A 19570-nucleotide genomic window follows, 5' to 3' on the forward strand; every position below is an offset into this window, starting at 1 on the left:
TTGGGGTTATTATGAATAAAGCTGCTATAAACATTTGTATACAGGTTTTTGTGTGAACGTAAGTTTCCTTTTCTCTGGGATAAACGCCCAGGAGCACAATTGCTGGGTTGTATGGCAGTTGTATGGTAAGGTTTTTGTTAAAAACCTGCCAAACTGTTTGGCTGAATGGCTGTACCATTTTACATCTCTGCCAGCAATGCAAGAGTGAGCCAGTTTCTGTGCATCCTTGCCAGCATTTGGTGTTGTCACTATTTTTTATTTTTGCCATTCTGATTTTCTCTAATGATTAATGATGTCAAATATCTTTTCATGTTTTTTTGTTTCCTGTATATCTTCTTCCATGAAATGTTTCTTCATGTCTTCTGTCCATTTTCTAATTGGATTGTTTATTTTTTTACTACAGAGTTTTGAAAGTTTATATTCTTAATGCTAGTCCTTTGTCAGATACACAGTTTGCAAATATTTTCTCCCAGTCTGTGACTTGTCTTTTCGTTTTCCTAATAGGGTCTCTCACAGAGGAAAAGTTTTTAATTTTGCTAGAGTCCAATTTATCCATTTTTTTCCCTTTTATAGATTGCGTTTTTGGTATAACGTCTAAAAATGCTTGGCCTAGGGGCTGGCCTAGTGGCACAGTGGTTCCGTTCACACATTCTGCTTTGGAGGCCCGGGATTTACCGGTTCGGATCCCAGGTGCAGACATGGCACCACTTGGAAAGCCATGTTGTGGCAGGCATCCCACACATAAAGTGGAGGAAGATGCGCATGGATATGAGCTCAGGCCGGTCTTCCTCAGCAAGAAGAGGAGGATTGGCGGCAGATGTTAGCTCAGGGCTAATCTTCCTCAAAAAAAAAAAAAAAGTTTCAAATAAAAATGCTTTGCCTAGCCCTAGATCTTGAAGAGTTTCTACTTTTTTCATAAAAGTTTCATAGTTAAGTTTTACATTTAAGTTCACGACATATTTGGAGTTAATTTTTGTATGAGCTGTAAGACTTAGGTCAAGGTTCATCTTTTTGCCTGTGGATGTCCAATTGCTCCATCACCATTTGTTGAAAAGGCTATGTTTCCTCCATTGAATTGGTTTTGCACCTTTGTCAAAAATCCAGTTGGACATATTTGTGTGGGTCAATTTCACGGTTCTCTGTTCTGTTCTGCTGATATATGTGTCTATCCCCCTCCCAATATCACACAGTCTTGATTAATGTAGCTATATAACAAATCTTAAAATCGGGTAGATTAATTTTTCCCGATTTACTCTTCTGATTCTTTTGTCCTTCTACGTAAATTTTGGAATAATCCTGTCTATAGCTATAGAAACTCTTGCTGGAATTTTGATAGGAATTGTGTTAAACCTGTGCATCAGTTTGGGGAGAATTCACATCTCTGCTACAGTGTGTCTTCCAGTCCCTGAGCATGGTGTATTCATTTATTTACATCTTCCATCAGGATTGTGTGGCTTTCAGCATAAAAGTCATACACATGTTTTGTTAGATTTATACATAAGTTTTTAGTTTTTTGAGTGATGGTAAGTGATATTATATTTTAAATTTTGTGGTCCAGTTGGTCATCACTGTTATGTGGGAATATAATTGATTTTTGTATGTTTATTTGTACCCTACTACTTTGCTGAACTCACTTATTAGTTCAGGGAGGTGTTTTTTTTTTTTTTTGAAGTTCTTCAGAATTTTCCGTCACCTGCAAATAGGGACAATCATGTCATCTGCAAATAGGGACAGTTTCGTTTCTTCCGTTCTTATCTCTATGCTTTTAATTTCTTTTTCTTGTCTTTTGTTCACAGGCTAGAAATTCTAGCACTACGGTCATGCGCTGCATAATGACATTTCAGTCAACGACAGACTGTATAAGTGACAGTGGTCCCCTAAGATTAGTACCACACAGCCTAAGCGTGTAGTAGAAAATACCATCACGGTACGTGTAAGTACACTCTATGAAGTTTGCGCAATGATAAAATCACCTAACAACACATTTCTCAGAACATACCCCATCATTAACTGGCACATGACTAAAATGAGTAAGAGCGTTGAATAGAAACATTCTTGAGCTTGCTCCTAATCTGAGAGGAAAGAATTCAGTCATTCATCATTAAGAGTAACATTTGTTGTAGATTTTTATGTAGTTTTTAATAGATGCTCTATATAATGTTGAGGCAGTTCTCTGTTCCTATTTTCTGAGTTTTTAACGTGTACAGGTGTTGAATTTTGTCAAATTCTTTTTCTGCATGATTGATAGGATCATGTGATGTTTCATCATTAGCCTGTTAACATGGTGCATTGCACTGATAGTTTTTCAAGTCCTGAACCAGCCTTGTACCCCTGAAATAAACCCCGCTTGGTCATGGTATATAATTCTTTTTATATATTGCTGAATTCTATTTGCTAATATTTTGTTAAGGATTTTTGTGTCTGTATTCATGAGGAATATTGGCCTCTAGTTTTCTTTTTTTGTACAGTCTTTGTCTAGTTTTGGTATCTTGGTAATATTACTTTCATAATATAAATGGTTTTCCAGAAGAGAATGTGTAGAATTGATGTTACTTCTTTAAAGGTTTGTTAGAATTCTCTAGTGAAAACTTCCGGGACTGAGTATTTCTTCTTTGGAAATTTTTAAAGTACAAATTCAATCTCCTAAATAGTTATAGGGCTATTCAAATTATCTATTTAATATTGGATGAGTTGGGGTAGTTTGTGATTTTTGTGGAATTGATCCATTTCATCTGTGAAATTTACTTGTGTAACTCACACATCTATGGACAGCTAATTTTTGACAAGAGGGCCAAGAGAATACAATGGAGGAAGGAAAGTCTCTTCAATAAATGGTCTTGGGAAAACTGGACAGCCACATGCAAAAGAATGAAAGTAGACCATTATTTTACATCATACACAAAAATTAACTCAAAATGGGTTAAACACTTGAATGTAAGACTTGAGACGTGAAACTTCTAGAAGAAAACATAGGCAGTAAGCTCTCTGACATCAGTCTTAACAGCATGTTTTCAAGTCCCATGTATGACCACACAAAGGAAACAATGGACAAAATAAACAAATGGGACTACATTGAACTAAAAAGCTTCTGCACAGCAAAGGAAACCATAAACAAAAAGAAAAGGTAACCTAACAATTGAGAGAATATATTTGCAAACCATATATCTGACAAGGAGTTAATATCCAAAATACATAAGGAACTCATACATCTCAACAATAAAAAGCTAACAACCCAATTAAAAAATGGCAAAAGATCTGAAGAGACATTTCTCCAAAGAAGATATACAGATGGCCAACAGGCACATGAAGAGATGTTCAACATAACTAACTATCAGGGAAATGCAAATTAAAAACCACAATGAGATATTACCTCATGCCCATCAAAAAAATTAAGAATAGAATTACTACACAATCCAGCTATTCTACTTCTGGGTATTTATCCAAAGACCATGAAAACACGAACACGTGAAGATGCATGAACCCCTATGTTCATTGCAGCATTATTCACAACAGGCGAGACTTGGAAGCAACCTAGGAGCCCATCAAGGAATGAACAGATAAAGAAGATGTGGTATATATATATATATATAAAATATATAATGGAATACTACTCAGCCATAAAAAAGGAAGAAATCTGGCCATTTGCAACAACATGGATGAACCTTGAGGGTATTATGCTAAGTGAAATAAGTCAGAGGGAGAAAGTCAAATACTGTATGATCTCACTCATAAATAGAAGATAAAAACAACAACAATCACATAGAGACAGAGATTGGATTGATGTTACCAGAAGGGAAGGGAAGAGGGAGGAGGGAGAAAGGAATGATTAGGCACATAGGTATGGTGATGGATTGTAATTACTCTTTGTGTGGTGGACATGATGTAATCTACACAGAAACTGAAATAAATGATGTACACCTGAAATTTACATAATGTTATAAACCAATGTTACAACAATAAAATAAATAAATTAATGGATTTAAAAATACACTTCCATGTGTAGAGTTTTTATAGTATTCCCATATTACCCTTTGGATGTCTGCAGGGTCTGTAGTGGTACACCCTTTTTCATTCCCGTTATACATAATTTGTGTCTTCTCTGTTCTTTCTGTGTCAGACTTGCTAGAGGTTAGTCAATTTTATTGATTGTTTCAAATAACCAGCTTGTTAAAATTAATTGTCTTCAATTTTATTGATATTTCTTCTTAACATTATCATTTCCTTCCTTCTGCTTGTTTTGGGTATATTCAGCTCTTTTCTTTTGTAGGCTCTTGAAGTGGGAGCTTAGATTATTGATTTGAGACTTTTCACTTTTCTAACGTATGCATTTAGTGATATAAACTTCCCTCTCAGCACGTCTTTACTTATGACCCACAAATTTTGACATTGTATTTTTATTTTCATTCAGTTCAATGTATTTTTTATGTCCCTTGAGACTTCTTTGCAACCTATGGATTATTTACAATGTATGTTGCTTAGTTTCCAAGAATTCAGAGATTTTTCCTGTTATCTTTCTGTTATTGATTTCTAATTTTTTTTTAAAGATTGGCACCTCAGCTAACATCTGTTACCAATCTTCTTTTTTTAATTTTCTTTCCTTCTTCTTCTCCCCAAAGCCCCCCAGTACATAGTTGTATATTCCAGTTGTGAGTGCCTCTGGTTGTGCTATGTGGGACACCGCCTCAGCATGGCCTGATGAGGAGTGCCATGTCTACGCCTGCGATCTGAACCAGCGAAACCCTGGGCAGCCAAAGCGGAGCACACAAACTTAACCACTCGGCCACGGGGCCAGCCTCTATTGATTTCTAATTTGATTCCACGGTGGTCAAAGAATACAATCCATATAGTTTCAATTATTTTAAATTTGTTGAGTTTTTTTTCTGGCCCTGGATATGGTCTATCTTGGTATATGTTCCATGGTCACATGAAAAGATTGCGCGTTCTGCAACTGTTGGGTGAAGCGTTCTGTGAATGTCAATCAGAGCCTATTGGTTACTGATTTTATTGAGTTTCCTATATATCCTTGCTGATTTTCTGTCTAGTTTTCTATCAACTGATGAGATGGGGGGGGGGGGCGAAAATCTTCAACTATATTTGTGAATTTGTCCATTTCTCTTTCAAATCTGTCATTTTTTTGCTTCATGTATTCTGCAGCTCAGTAATTTAGTGCATATACATTTAGGATTGCCATGCCTTTTTTATGCAGCAACCCTTTTATCACTATATAATATCCTTCCCTGTCACATCTTTACCCATCCTTTTACTTTCAACTTGCCTATATCATAATTGAAGAAAATTTCTTATAGACAGCATATAGTTGAGTCCTAATTTTTTACATACTCTGACAATATATCTTTAAATTGTTGTATTTAGACCATTTACATTTAATGTGATTAATATGTTAGGGCAAAGGTCTGCAATTTTATTTTTTGTTTCCTGCTTGTTTTTTCTGTTTTTCATTTCTCTGTTTTCTTTTTCCTGCTTTCGTTCAACACTTTTTTAATTTTATAATTCAATTTTGACTTATCTATAGTGTTTCTGTGTATCTCTTTGCATAGCTTTTTTAGTGGTTGCTTTAGGTATGACATTATATACACGTAATTTATTATAGTCTAATGGAGTCATCATTTTATCAGTTTGAGAGAAGTGTGTCATGAATCATGCCCTATTGAATATTTCTATAAAATGGTGAAATTGGTAACTCAAAAATCCAAACATCAGAATAAATGTAGCTATGTGAGATACTCTGCCTGTTCCCCTGCCCAAACTCTCCTGTTTAACCCCATCCAGAACTATGCAAGCATTCGTACCTCCACTAAAAAGATAACTGAAAAATGAATTCGAATTAGGAGGAAAAAACAAAAAAGCCTGACTGGTTTGAAACAACAAGATACTATTTTGGATAGACAACTTTAAAGGTAATGTCTAAGAGAATGTGTTTTCTAATGCATTAAGGTGAATAAAAATCTGAAAAGTCTTTGAAGTCTGGACAAAATTGTCCACTTATTTTCTTCAAGGATATGGACCATCAACAATTCACACTCTGTTAATATTGTAAGTAGGCTTAACAAATACTGGGCTATTGTTCACCTTTTATAGAAAATACATTTTAGACAGATGAAGTTAACTTGCACAACATCATGGGCGAGTCAGTGAAAGAGTTGACCCAGAACCAAGGTCTGATGATACTGAATTACACGATGAGGAATGAAAATATTAACTTTTTACCCAAAGTGTGTCAACAGTCTGTTTTGAGAATGAAGTTATGCTTCATTTCCTTAAGAAAGGCAAAATAAGAACATGGCAGATGGAATATCATCACTCATCTACATTGGAATTTAACCAGGACACTGGGGTTTAAACTTACCCACTTGCCAAAAGTATCAATTGATAACAAATAAATGGCACAACCATCGATATTATTGCAGACACTGGGCCCTTTGAGCTTCCAAACATGAAATCGCAAGAGCTGGCACGTCCTTTCGCATTGTGTATCAATGAGTTTTTCCCCATCTCTCCAGGCTACTACAGAATGGCAAATTTGCAGGACACTGGCATATTTTCCACATTATGCAGTTTTTACTCACTTTAAATGTAAAAACACTTGAGTGTGTGCAAAAGAGACTGTCCTCAATTCCCAAAATATTTTTTATACTCCCTGATTCATTTTATGAAGGATGAAACGTCTAGCCTGTAGCTCAGAGTGACAGACTTCCCCTTTTAGTCATGAAATCTTCTATGATCCAAACTGTAGGAAAGTTCTTGTCTACATCTCCCATTTATATTCACAGTCAGACACTATAATTAAACAATAGAGTTTCATTTACTTGGGCTCAAATCCATTAATTTCTTTTCTTATTTTTACTCATCTCTTCTCTCTGAAACATATTCCAGTATTATTATTATCCCTAAGCACACAAATACACAGATTTGCGAATCTATAATGAGATCCTATTTTTTTAGAATAAATTTTGCTTTGATTAAATGTCTAAATCGCCTCTATTTAGATGCTTTCTAAATTTGAACAAATACCTGATTCTACTGAAAAATAAAATCATCTTTAACAACTGATCTCCTAGCCAAGTACATGTATTATGTTTACTCCTAGGAGGAACTTGGTTCACGAGCTAACTGGGGTTCTTGACCTAATGCCAGCAGAGGGCGAATGTACTAAGGCACTGCACCCAAGTGAGAATTCAAATGCCCTTCCACGCCAGCCCAGTGGGCAGGCCAAATGATAGAGCACCATACAGCATCGTAGACAGAGAGAGAGCCATCTGCCTTCCTCTCAGCCAGTGGTGCCACATGTGATGAGGAGCAGGACAAGAAGGAGAGAAGGCGCTAAACACCCCAACAGGGAAGTATATGAATGAGGAAGAAAAACTAAGCTATACAGCTGCCCGTGTCCAACTCTTTAACCAGGCAGAACTTCTACACTCAAAGACTTTTTTTTTTTACAAAAGGAGAGGAAGCGTACAAAATTTGTATTCACACGTCCAATGTTGTGCTCTCACCACATGCCTACGAAACTCCCCTGTCAACAGAGCTTTTACCCTTGCCTTTTCCTCTTTTTCAGGATTTCTACTCCAAATCCCCAGGACACTTAAAGCAGTGATCTTAGAGGCATTTCTATAGCTAATGCAAATTATATTTCTTTGTTTGCCTCCTGGAGATGGGGTGGCAAAGGGAAAGAAGTGTAAAAGCCCCAAAGTGGCAGCTAAAACCAAAACAGTTGATAAAAGCTTATAACGTTTCTCACTTGTTTGCTGTGTAAATGCCCTCTGCTAATTTAGAAAGGCCTTTGTGGTTTTTAACATTAAAAAGTAAAATGGATACACCCCCATGCTGATGTTCTTGGACTGAAGGTGGAATTACACTCAACTGGTTAAAAATCAGTAGGTGAACAGACCAAATACCTTCAATATAGACCATGAACTGTTAATAGGAAGATAATCTATACATCCATTTTTCATTGTTAATAGGCCACATTTCAACATGAGAAGACTTGTTCTCCTTTCCAGCCACAGTACCATCATGGATTAAATATAATCTATAAAACAACTGACATCTAATTTGGATAAGATAGCACATCATATTTTAATGCTTTTTATAACAAGAAGCCATTATTCCTGATTAGAAGCAAAAATCCTGAGAATACACCAAATTTTACATTCTAAAAACAAAAAGTAATCCCAAATTAACCCCTCAGCTGATATATCAAAGACAATGGATAAAGACAGTAAGAACTACATACCAATTTGTGCATTAGGCTGGTAAATGTTGTTTCATCCCCCAGCTCTTAGCTCAAGCTGAAAGTGCAGAATAAAAACAGTATTCAGGCCACCTCTATGAATACGATGAAATTCCTGGTCCTCATATCAGTGTCATAGACAGTTCAACCCATCTCTGAGTACTAAGTCAAATTAAATAAATATATTGTTGAGCAATATCTGCAACGTACTTTGTTAGATGATGTGGAGAAAACAAAGTCATTAAAACTTATTAATAAAAAAGCTGTGATCTAACTACTTCAAAGTTAGAAAAGTCATTAGCAGAGAAAGAAGTAAAGCGAGGAATGCATTCCAGAATGTCAAGAAAGGGGTTGTAACCAACAAAATATGTGTTTGTGTGTCAATATGTGAAAAATTAAATAGCACCTAAAATACAATAATGTCAAAAATCATAGAAAACTCATCTTAGACATCTGAAATGTTGGGGTCAGAGGGAGAGGACCGGGAAGACTCAGAGTTGCTGTGAAACAGTGGGTGGTCTCTCTGAGGCAGCGAGAGGGCAGGAAGAACCTGAAGAACAGGGCCTGCTGCAGGCCCAAGCAAGAGCAGGGCAGGCCCTGGATTTTGGAAGGAGCCAGAGATAACAGGACCTGTACACTTTCATCTCAGGAGCTCTGAGAATCTGAGCTTCAGCATCCACAGCTCACTCTGTCCTGCTTTATTCTCCCCAGGGTGGCCAAGAATCTTTCCGCTAAAAGACCTTGGGCTGGTCCATGCACCACACTCATGAATCTCCACCTTACACCCAGTCACCTCTGCAGGCAGTGGAGGGAGATTTTAGTGGCCAATCTGCTTTTCCTCTGCAAATATCACTCCACTGACAATATCTGAAATTTCTTTGTCAGGTGTGGTGTCTTTGGAGACAGAAAAAGCTATGAGGGTATTCATGTGCAAAGATCTGGGTAAGGAAACATGGTAACTGAAACACAGTCTTCGAAAAGCAAATCCAGTCACTCGACGAGCTTGTAACAGTTTCAGATAATGATTCATTTCCTGATTTGGAAAAAAGACGAGTTTCTATGAGGAAGTCGAGGCACTGATTGTCTGAAGAGGACTACTACTAAAGATACACAAAATAAGCTCCATACAGTAGAGGCTATTTTTATCTTGAGCACTGATACTCAAACACAGTTTAATCAAAATACTACAATATAGCAAAGTGGTTACTAGCATAAACTGGAGTTTATGCTGGGTTGAATGTTCCTGTCTGGGTGATCCTGGGAAAGTTGCTTAATCTCTAAGACCAGGGCTTATCTGCAAATGAGAAATAATACTTACCAGAGTAATTGTCTATTCAGCATCTAAGTGAAAAACCATGCTGCCCCTATTTTCAGACTTCATGGTTCAAGTAGGGTTGGCCCACACGCCCTCTTGCTACACTTTAGGCATGACTGCTCAGGCCTGAGGAATCAGTGACCAGGGCTGGGAAGCCGTGTGGGGATCTCTATCACTCCAGCCACTGCAGGAACTCTCTCTCTTTCTCTTTCTCTGTCTCTCTCTTCCTCTCTTCCTTCCCCCTCACCTCCCTCCCTCCCTCTCTCTGTGATTGAGGTTATTGAGGAGCAATCAAACCTAAAAAACTCAACTAAGAGGAAAGTGAAGCTAAGAGGTGGGACAAGAGAGTGAGAGATGGATACCCAGAAATATCCTGTGAGCTTAAATGTTACTTTCTGTTAGGGTACCACTATATTCCCTTTCTTGCTTCAACTATTTTGAGATAGGTTTTTGTCTAACCTATGACATGGAGCTTTTGTATGTGTACATGAGGAAGAAGCAAGATAATGCCCCTAAAGCATTTGTTACTGTGTTGGGCATCTAGAAAATGATTAATAAATGTGAGCTATTTTTATGTCCAGAATGAGAGATTCTTTAAACTTCTCTTTCCGATGACTACATAAAAAGAAACAATTTTCATGAGACTCATTAAGTTATCAAGGGTTTCTATTTTCAAGAAGGTCATAATCAATAGCAGAAGATGTTAATAACAGCCCAAAGACATAGAATAGGAGTCTCAAAAGGCAGCAGATGATTTGACCAACAAAGGAACTGCACAGAAAATAATACTTGAAGTCTTCAGAGGAAAGAGAGAGCAAAGACCTTCAGGCTGGGCTGGTCACCAAAAGGCTTCATAGACATAGAACTGGAGCTGAGTTTTGAGGAAGAGGAAAGATCTGGAAAGTTGGAGGAAAGAGTAGAAAATATTCCAGGCAAAGGTCTAGAAAAATACAGGTGGTGGTGCTAGAGCCCAGGACACTCTTTGACCTATAATCGAGGGTTTGCAAGGAGAAGCCACGGAAGGACAGCTAGAATAGAAAGCTCAATCCAGATGACAGCTCCTAAGGGCAAGTTTACTCATATTTCCCAGAAGTTGGTTTTCACTGAGCTCATCTAGAGGTACAAAGGGATGACATTAGCTTGCTCAAGTAATTCATAGTCAGTAAAATTTTAAAAATAATAAAAATCAGAGGAATTGTTCGAAAGATTTTTACAACCAAAACACACATCTTTGGATACATTATATCATACTGTCTTTTTTCTTGCTCCAACTGTAATTGCTCATTATTTTATTCATGTTCTACACTCAAACAAATGAATATACATACACAAATAAGCCCTAAGGCACAAGGTAATAGATACTCTGGCTTTCTCCTTAATATCCCTCCTTCAGCAAGTAAGAGCTGTGCAGTTTGAAGGAATGAACCCCATCTCGGGGGTAGGTCCTGCTAAATTTAAGGCAACCATAGTAATCCCATCCTCCTTGCCAGTGATTGGTTGGTGAACCCAGGCCTGTGCCAATCTATGAATGGCATACTCCTGGAAACATGGTTTGGATCTATGAATGAGCATATGACACGAGAGGATGGGGGCAATGAAACATGAGTGAGATTTGTCTCTTGGAAAACATTTCCTCACTGTTAAAAGAGAGCCACCAGAAGCGATGGTCTCTTTCTCAAACCCTATGGCTGTCAGACCTGGAATTTCAGATGACAATCTGCTTTCAATTTAAGAATAAAGCTGACGTACAGTGGAGGGCAGAGCTCTGGGAACTGCAAAGATAAGACGCTGAAAGCACTGGACAAAATCAACGCAATTATCTGCCCCACCTCTAATGTCTGGCTATGTGAGATATCATCAACTAAATCTAGTTGGGCCTTTTTTTCAAAAACTATCCTAATTTCTTTAAAAAATACTCTAATGACCCAGTATACTTGTGTATCATTTGAAAATGGTTGTGATCTCATAACATATCTAATCTCATGGCCTTCTGGTTAGTCTTGGAACCTCCAGAAGACACCAAAAAGTGGAAATCAGGACAAGGAAACAGGTGGAACAGAGGATCACATGTATCTGAAAGCACTAGTCCGAGTGACCCATTTCAGATGAGCGCTACACCATCCTCTGAAAAGATGGAGTAATTACTTGTCAGTCACCCAGATTGGTCCAAGCATTCCTGTCAAACGAGGGCACTCAAAAATTATACATAACCAAGGTTCTAATAAACACAAAAACTTTAGACCCCATCACTTCACCCTTCCTCTTTCCTCCTACACAGCTGCAAAGAGACGGGGCATTTGATTTCCTGGACATATTAGCGAAAAGAGTTCTTTATACATGAGACCTAGCCTGAAAAGGGTTTTCTGAACCAGGAAATGTTATAGACTCTAACTTTCCATGTTTCAGTGCCAAACAATGCTTTATGGTGTAGTCTCCAGGAGTGCGATGTAACTATTTAAGCGAACTATGACATGGGCTATATCAGCTCAGTAAAATGATGATAATTGTGCTAGTGTTTACTTCCTTATTTTTTGAAAAATAATTTTTAAATATTTACCTAGAGAAATATGTAAGTAATATAATGTATATGACAACTTCTGAGGAAATTACTGCAGCAGATAAACATTGTTAAATGCTGATCAAGATGAAGCAAGCGTGCAAAAAATAAAAGTAGAACTCTATGCATAAGAGGCTGTAGCGACAATAACGTGTAGCAGATATGATCACTTCTAGCCAAAAAAAGCCAAATAGGAACATAAACTGTGAAAGAAGACTTTGCCCACAGTATTAAACCAAAGAAATATACTAAGAGCAGAAACATTAAATGTATACATTACAGTTGATAGCTAGATGATATTCTTCCACGGCTGAAATGTGGTTCTCTAAAAATATTAGTAAAACTTCTGAAAGACCTCACATACATTGGGACAAGTTTAAATACCTTTGTATTGACATGAAATTTGACAGCCCAAAATTAATACTTGAGTACTGGAGGTGAAAATTCTAAGCACATAAAATAGCACTGTCTATTTAGGCCTATAAATAATGACCCAACCAGTAGCAATGAACAGACATAGTGTTGAAAACAAGGCTTCTTGAGGAAGTGGATGGGGGCAGGATATGCACAAAATGCACCTAGAACATCTTGACATACCAGATACCAAGGAAGCTATCGAAGGTGACTACAGTTATGTCAAAGGTACTCAGGAGCCAATTTTAAGAGGTTTCCATTGGTCAAAGTTGAGACAATTCGAGCTTCAAAAAGGACAGGAATTGCAAGAGATTGAATTCATCAAATATGCTTAAATTCATGAGTTCATGAAGATATTTAAAAGAAATTACTTGGTCACCATCTGAGGATGACAGGAAGCTGTTTCACCTATGTGGTAAAATACTTCCTCCCTCCAGGTCAAATACATCCCGTTCTCTTGTAGTCTGCTACCCAAAAAAGTTAATATGATACAAAGTTTTGTTACTGTTGCTAAGCACCTATTTGCTCCAAATACTCCGCTTTGTTCAAAAAGATAATGGGGCATTCATTATACCGAAAGTGTGCTCTCTTTTCTTTGTAGAAACTATCAGAATGAGTAGAACTGACTCTCATGTTTCCTTCTTTTGCAAATCAAATACAGTACGTCCCCCCGACCCAGAGGGGATCTGTTCCAACATCCCCAGTGGATGCCTGAAACCGTGGATAGTATCGAACCCTATATATAGTATGTTTGTCCCGATACGTACATATATCCATGATAAAGTTTAATTTATAAATTAGGCACAGTAGGAGATTAACAACAATAACTCATAATAAAATAGAAAAATTATAACAATAGACTGTAATAAAAGTTACTGTACATCTCAACAACCTCAGCGTACAATTTTTTTTTCCTTATTAAGTCAAGAATTTTCACCTTTTCACTTAAAGGAAGCATTTTATGGCTTCTCTTTGGCATATCTGAATTGCCAGCATCACTACTCTTTCGTTTTGGGGCCATTAGTAAGTTAAATAAGATTACTTGAACACAAGCACTGCAATACCTCAACAGTTGATCTGACAACCAAGATGACTACTAAGAGACTAATGGGCAGGTAGCCTATCCAGCATGGATACACTGGACAAAGGGATGATTCACATTCCAGGTGAAATGGTGCAAGATTTCATCATGCTATTCAGAACGGCACACAATTTAAAACTTATGAATTGTTTATTTCTGGAATTTTCCATGTAATATTTTTGGAAAAAGGTTGACAGTGGGTAACTGAAACCTTCGAAAGCAAAATTACGGATAAGGGGGAACTGCTATAACCCCCTTTCCAAGCTGAGAAACTATTAGGTGCATTTAACGCCATCAACCCTCATCAAACCTGGACAAAAGGGCATTCTTCTGCAATGTTTATCATTGCTGCAGGTTGGTCACAGCTACAATTTAAAAGCTAACAATAATCCCATCTGCAAAGGGTGACTGCACAGCGACCTTAGTCAAGGTAAAACCTGTTCCATAAAACCCAAGAATAGCAAGGTCTGAGAAGTCTAGAAAAATGACAGCATCAATGAACAGGAGGAAAATGCTTATTATCTTTCATGAAAATCATTCATTAACACTCCTTGCTGTACTTTCATCCACACATTGTGAGTGGTGTTTCATATTTCAAAGGTATTCTCAATAATTGGAATAAATCAATACTGGATATATTACCAATATTGATCAGTATCTGGTTCTCCTCTACACTTCCCATCACAATGAAATTAGGAGTGATCATATGATTAGTTCTAGCAAAGAAATATGAGAAGCGATGTTTGCTGCTTCTGGAATGAAGTATTTAATTGCCAGTGCTCAACTTTCCAGCCCTGTCTTCCCCGGCCTGGCAGTTCACAGAGGCAGGTATCTATGGAGGAGCCATAAAATTGAAGTCTGGAAAGCTAAGTCAGCATACGGAGGATAGCTGACCTGCAGAATCACCTAAACTCACAACTGAGCTTGTAAATGAGATTTAAGGGTTGTTTATAACAGCAGCATAACTTATTCTCACCCAAATGATGTGCTAGAATTCTGCATTTTTTCCCAAATATCCTTTCCACTGAGATCTAATAAAAACTACCCACATATATTGATTTATTGAGGCCGACCAAACGAGCTGGACTATACAAAGGTAAGGATTTGAATTAACATTTTCAGAATTGTGAATCATTTGAAAATGTTATCTATGTCTGATAAATCATGCCTCAGAATAATAAAACAACAAATCTGTCCTCGTATAAATAGAAATTTATTCTAAGATTTCTCTACTGAACCGAAAGTGGCATAAATGTAATGTACAATAGCCACTCCGAGCCAAGTTCTACCTTAAGAACTATGGAAGAACGTAAGGTAAAAAGCAGTTGTCGATGACATTTATAAGTTTCAAGTCTCAACAGATTCTGAAATAAACTGATAAGGCTTATATTTTCTTGGCTTCCTAATCCTTGGAACCAAAAGGACTTGGTAAATGAAATTTGTCTTTCCTGTGATTTCCTCAAATCTATTTGCTCTGATTAATCTAGTATACAGTATCAAAGATCTTCAAACTGTAAAAAGTCCATTGTGAGATTTCAATAAGGCTCAATCCAAGACTTCTACTTGATTCTTTCTCTATGTAAGAATCCTAGAAAACTTTTAAAGTGGAACTTTGTGTCCTTACACAGAGAGCATTTCATTTAGCAAGCGGTGTGTAAAAATCATACATTCTCAGGAAACAAAATCACCTTTTACTCAAAACGTCAGCAATCAACAGTTTGAAATACCATTCTCTGCCAAACACACAGATATTTACCTGGGGCGTGAACTAAAATGGCCACTGTCCCAAATATTTCTATTCATTTAATGGGTGCCACAGGAGCTTAAATGGACATGGTGGTGACAACAGTGCATGGACTATTGATCTGAGTATGACTGAGGACAAATGGAATCACTTCCTCAACCACAAAGGTGTCCTAGGAGGTCTGCTAGCCCAAAATGACCTGGTGGCTTTTCAGATGTGTAGGTACCACCTGACAATACACAATAATGATAGAGCTGTATGGAAAATGGAGATAAGGGCTCCAGCATGCATCTTTGGCAGGAAAATTCACAACATTTCATTAAAAAAAAAAGACAGTGGGCAATAATTATACAGTTTAATTATTCCTTTGAGTTCCACAAAGAGCTAAAAACATATGAAATCACCAGCCACCGATCTGGCTACCTGCGGCAGCTGAAAAATATTATAGTGGAATTTCAGGAGCAAATAGTGAAATGAGCATCTCCAAATTGTTTAGAAAAGGATCTTCAGTCTAAGGAGAATTGACAGCACAGCTTTAAGACTAGATAAAGGACTGCCTCAAGGATCTGTCTTGCTTCCTTACTTTTTTAAAGTAATACCTTCATTTGCATAGTAATAACCCAATTATTGTAAGATTAGGTGACAGGAATCTCATTATTGCTATTTCCACAAAACAGTCAATATTCTATTCAATATCTTTTAATGTTACACACCTTAAAACGTAATTATTTCAATATATCCTCATTCATCTTTAATGTAATTTTCTTTTTTAAAAACCTTGCCATAATTGTTGGTTTTTATGGAATATATTAGTGTTTAAACAAGCACTTTTCCCCTCAGGCTGCTATGAGAACAAGCAGAAGCAACCGATAGCTTGGGGGCATCTCCACCTCCCCCGCCAAGAGTAAGTCCACCAAAAGACCAAAGGCACAAACAAGCTACTGAAAATCTGTTCTAACAACCTCTGCAGTCATCCCAGCACTATAGTTTCCCCTTCGTGTCTTTCACTTCATCCTCCACAAAAGATGCTTCCATAATGAATTTCGGTCTTAAGGCAACTTTGAAAGTGTTAGCAAATACATTCTGTTAAATTTCAAATTGTATGGTCTGGGCTCTTTGAGTTTTTTTTTTTTCCCCTTAGACCACACTGTAGCACAAAAAAAAACCCACATCCGAGACAGCTGACATACTGGGGAGACCATCTGCCTGCCATAGGTTTACCTGCCATAGGCTTTTACAGTTTCAATTACAAGATAATCAGTACAATAAGTGGCTGGTTACCAGATTAACGGTGGAAAGAAAGCAAGGAAAATAGAAAGGAGAGAGACAGGACTGTCTACATTAAGAGACTAGAGAGCCGTACATGCTATTACTTCAAAATGATATCAAAATTAATGTACAGTGAAAATAGCAGTTAGATTTTGTCATGAGAGGAAGTAATATCAAAGGGCTGTGGTTTGGAATCTGGAGGTAACACTCCTTGACTGCAGCCCGACTGACTACATATTCTTCAGGATGTTAATCTCTCTGTACTTTGTGAATGAACACTCATTATTCACGAAGATAACAATTAATTTATAGAAAGAAACACTGTGTTCCTTAGTCAACAGCAAATAAGTTTCTCAAGATGTAAACTTTATCAATCATTAACATGATTCATTGGTATTTTTTGCATGTTCTGACACACAGAATCTCAACAGGCATTAGAGGCTCCTTGGCGCTCATCTAACCGCAATCTCACCATCGCACACCCACACCTTCCAACCACATGCTCCCACTCTTCCCATTCTTGATCTTTGAATGAAATAGCAACGCTAGCCAAACACCTTTCTGCATGTTTAATGAATTGTAGGGGATACTAACTCTGTATTTCGTCCTTTTTTTACAACAATGGGGAAACCACCATTCTTTAAAATGAATTTAGTTGCTGCAGACAATTTTCCCCCCAAGCAGAAAATGTATAAGTGAATTTCTGATTTAGTAAGCCTTTACTGGAATTAAGTTGTGTGGTTTAGTTCTTTCAAGTCGCTGGGCTGCTCCTCAGAAACTACTCATAGCAACAAGGACATGAGTCAGACAGACATTCAGTACCAACGCCACCCCCCTTAAGAGAAGAATCAACTACAGGGCACATTTTCAGTCAAGATCATTGGTCTCAGTTTGCGGCTAAGGTAGAACTAGAATTCAGGTCTCCAAGCTCCCCCTTTCCAGAGCTCTTTCAATTTCCTCTCCTACGTCATGAAAATTCCAGACTTCATGGGAAGAACGGCAGTCCCACTACATCCATGGAGTGCAGCTATGTTTTTAATCCGTCAGCAAGGAGCACCACCAAAAGACAGTCAACCAAAAAAACCCAAAGAGAGATAATTAAAGTCATCACTATACACTAAGTATCAGACAATTTACTGTTTTATATTAAATACAAGAACTCCCATTTCTGTTGAAAAACTGAGGTCTGAGAGGATTAGAAGATTGTTCACAAGATCACAGAATAACAAGTTCCTGAGTCAGGATGCAAAACCAAGTCTGCCCTTTTTTTTTTTGTTTTTAGAGATTGACACCTGAGCTAACAACTGTTGCCTATCTTCTCTGTTTTTTTTTTTCCTGCTTTTTCTCCCCAAATCCCCCCAGTACATAACTGCATATTTTAGTTGTGAGTCCTTCTAGTTGTGGCACGTGGGACACCGCCTCAGCATGGCCTGATGAGTGGTGCCATGTCCGCGCCCAGGATTCAAACGGGTGAAACACTGGGTCGCCAAAGCACAGGGTGCTAACTTAACCACTTGGCCACAGGGCCAGCCCCCAGGTCTGTCTTAAAGAGAAAGCATATGCATTGTTGTCATAAAAACAAAGTTTACATATACAATTCACTTTGCTTTTGGCCTGGATTTTAATAACCCTATCTTTGCTGAACACTCCAGACGTCCTCCCCAGGGCAGAGAGATTGTACAGGATGAGGGCAACCTCAGAAAATTCAGTCTCCAACATATCATGCAGTCTCATGCCACCTTATCTTTGGGCATGACATTCCCTTTTTCTGTAATGCCTTCAACTTCTATTGCCTTCATCTCTCATTATCTATCTACTCAACTCTTATTCATGCCCCAAAATCCTAGTCACTCATTACCTCTTCTATGAAGCCTTGTCCTACCACCCATCACCTTCCAGCAGAGTTCATCTTTCCTTCCTCTGCTACTTCTGAACACAAACTATAAATTGAACTATTGACTATAACTATTAGTTTACACGTCATCTCCCTTGAGGAAATCTCGAGGACTAGGTTTAATTTATCTTGAGATCCATAGTACCAATTAACAATATACTTGAAACAGAGGTGTTGTTTCATAAATGTTCAACTGTTATTGAGCTAAAGATATCTATCTAAATTCACTTATAGCAATCGTCAGATTCGATCTTGCATGATGAATTTCTGCTTATGCCTTTCCTATCCAAGAAACAGTTCGCGCCTTGTTCCCCTCACTGCACCAAGAAGAGTGCCTTATTTATAACAGGTGTTCCTGAAATGTTTATAGATTCGAATTGTGTACAAGATTTTTAAAAAACAGAGGGGAGGCGAATAACTAAAATTTTATGGATTGCTTTAAACCTAGTTGGGGATAATACCAATTTTTCCCCTTCTTGAGTCACCTTCAAAGCATGGCATTTTCTCACGTGGGAGTACAAAATAAGTGCACTGTAGCTAAAAACTCGATGACTGAGGCCACAGCTAAAACACTACTTTTCGTGAGGATTAATTGAGTGCAATCTTTTATCTGTTTCTATTCAGCATATGTACTGTATATCTGCTATGCATCCGAGGACAGCTGCCATTCTATTTACAGCATTATCTAAAAATGGCAACGTTAAATCCATCTTCCATCTCTTTGAGATCTTTTTCAACCACAGAATCATCTCAGATGTTCTGCTTTTAGAGCAAAATATATGAGGTGTGAACGTGTGTAACAGTAAAAGACTAACAGGCAGAAATCCACAATGGTGGAAGGATCCACTAGGGGTTCATAAAACTTCCCTCCTTCTCCGATCTCGAGAAAAGCTCAGACCAGGAAACTAGAAAACATCAGGGGGCAAATTAAAGAGGCAGAAAACCCTGCCCTTACACCCCTATCAGGAGTCTAAGAGCCGAAATATTGATTTTTCAGGGCTTTGTTGCTGACTGTAGAGATTTTGAGCATAGCCTGGAAAACAAA

General features: G+C 37.7%; 1 protein-coding gene across 31 annotated transcripts in view; it reads right to left on the reverse strand.

Moving 5' to 3' along the window:
- SOX5 (SRY-box transcription factor 5) overlaps window positions 1–19570 on the reverse strand; it is a 947484-nt gene that overhangs the window by 811128 nt on the left and 116786 nt on the right. The window contains exon 1 of one of the 31 annotated variants that reach the window (XM_070620836.1): window positions 8255–8309. The exons of the other annotated variants lie outside the window; for them this stretch is intronic. The gene's annotated coding sequence lies outside the window, so the exon portion shown is untranslated. Of the gene's footprint in view, window positions 1–8254; window positions 8310–19570 lie in introns of those variants that run through there. 31 annotated transcript variants of the gene reach the window in all.

Source organism: Equus przewalskii, chromosome 5 (genome assembly GCF_037783145.1).
Source record: "Equus przewalskii isolate Varuska chromosome 5, EquPr2, whole genome shotgun sequence".
Taxonomy (NCBI): Eukaryota; Metazoa; Chordata; class Mammalia; order Perissodactyla; family Equidae; genus Equus; species Equus przewalskii.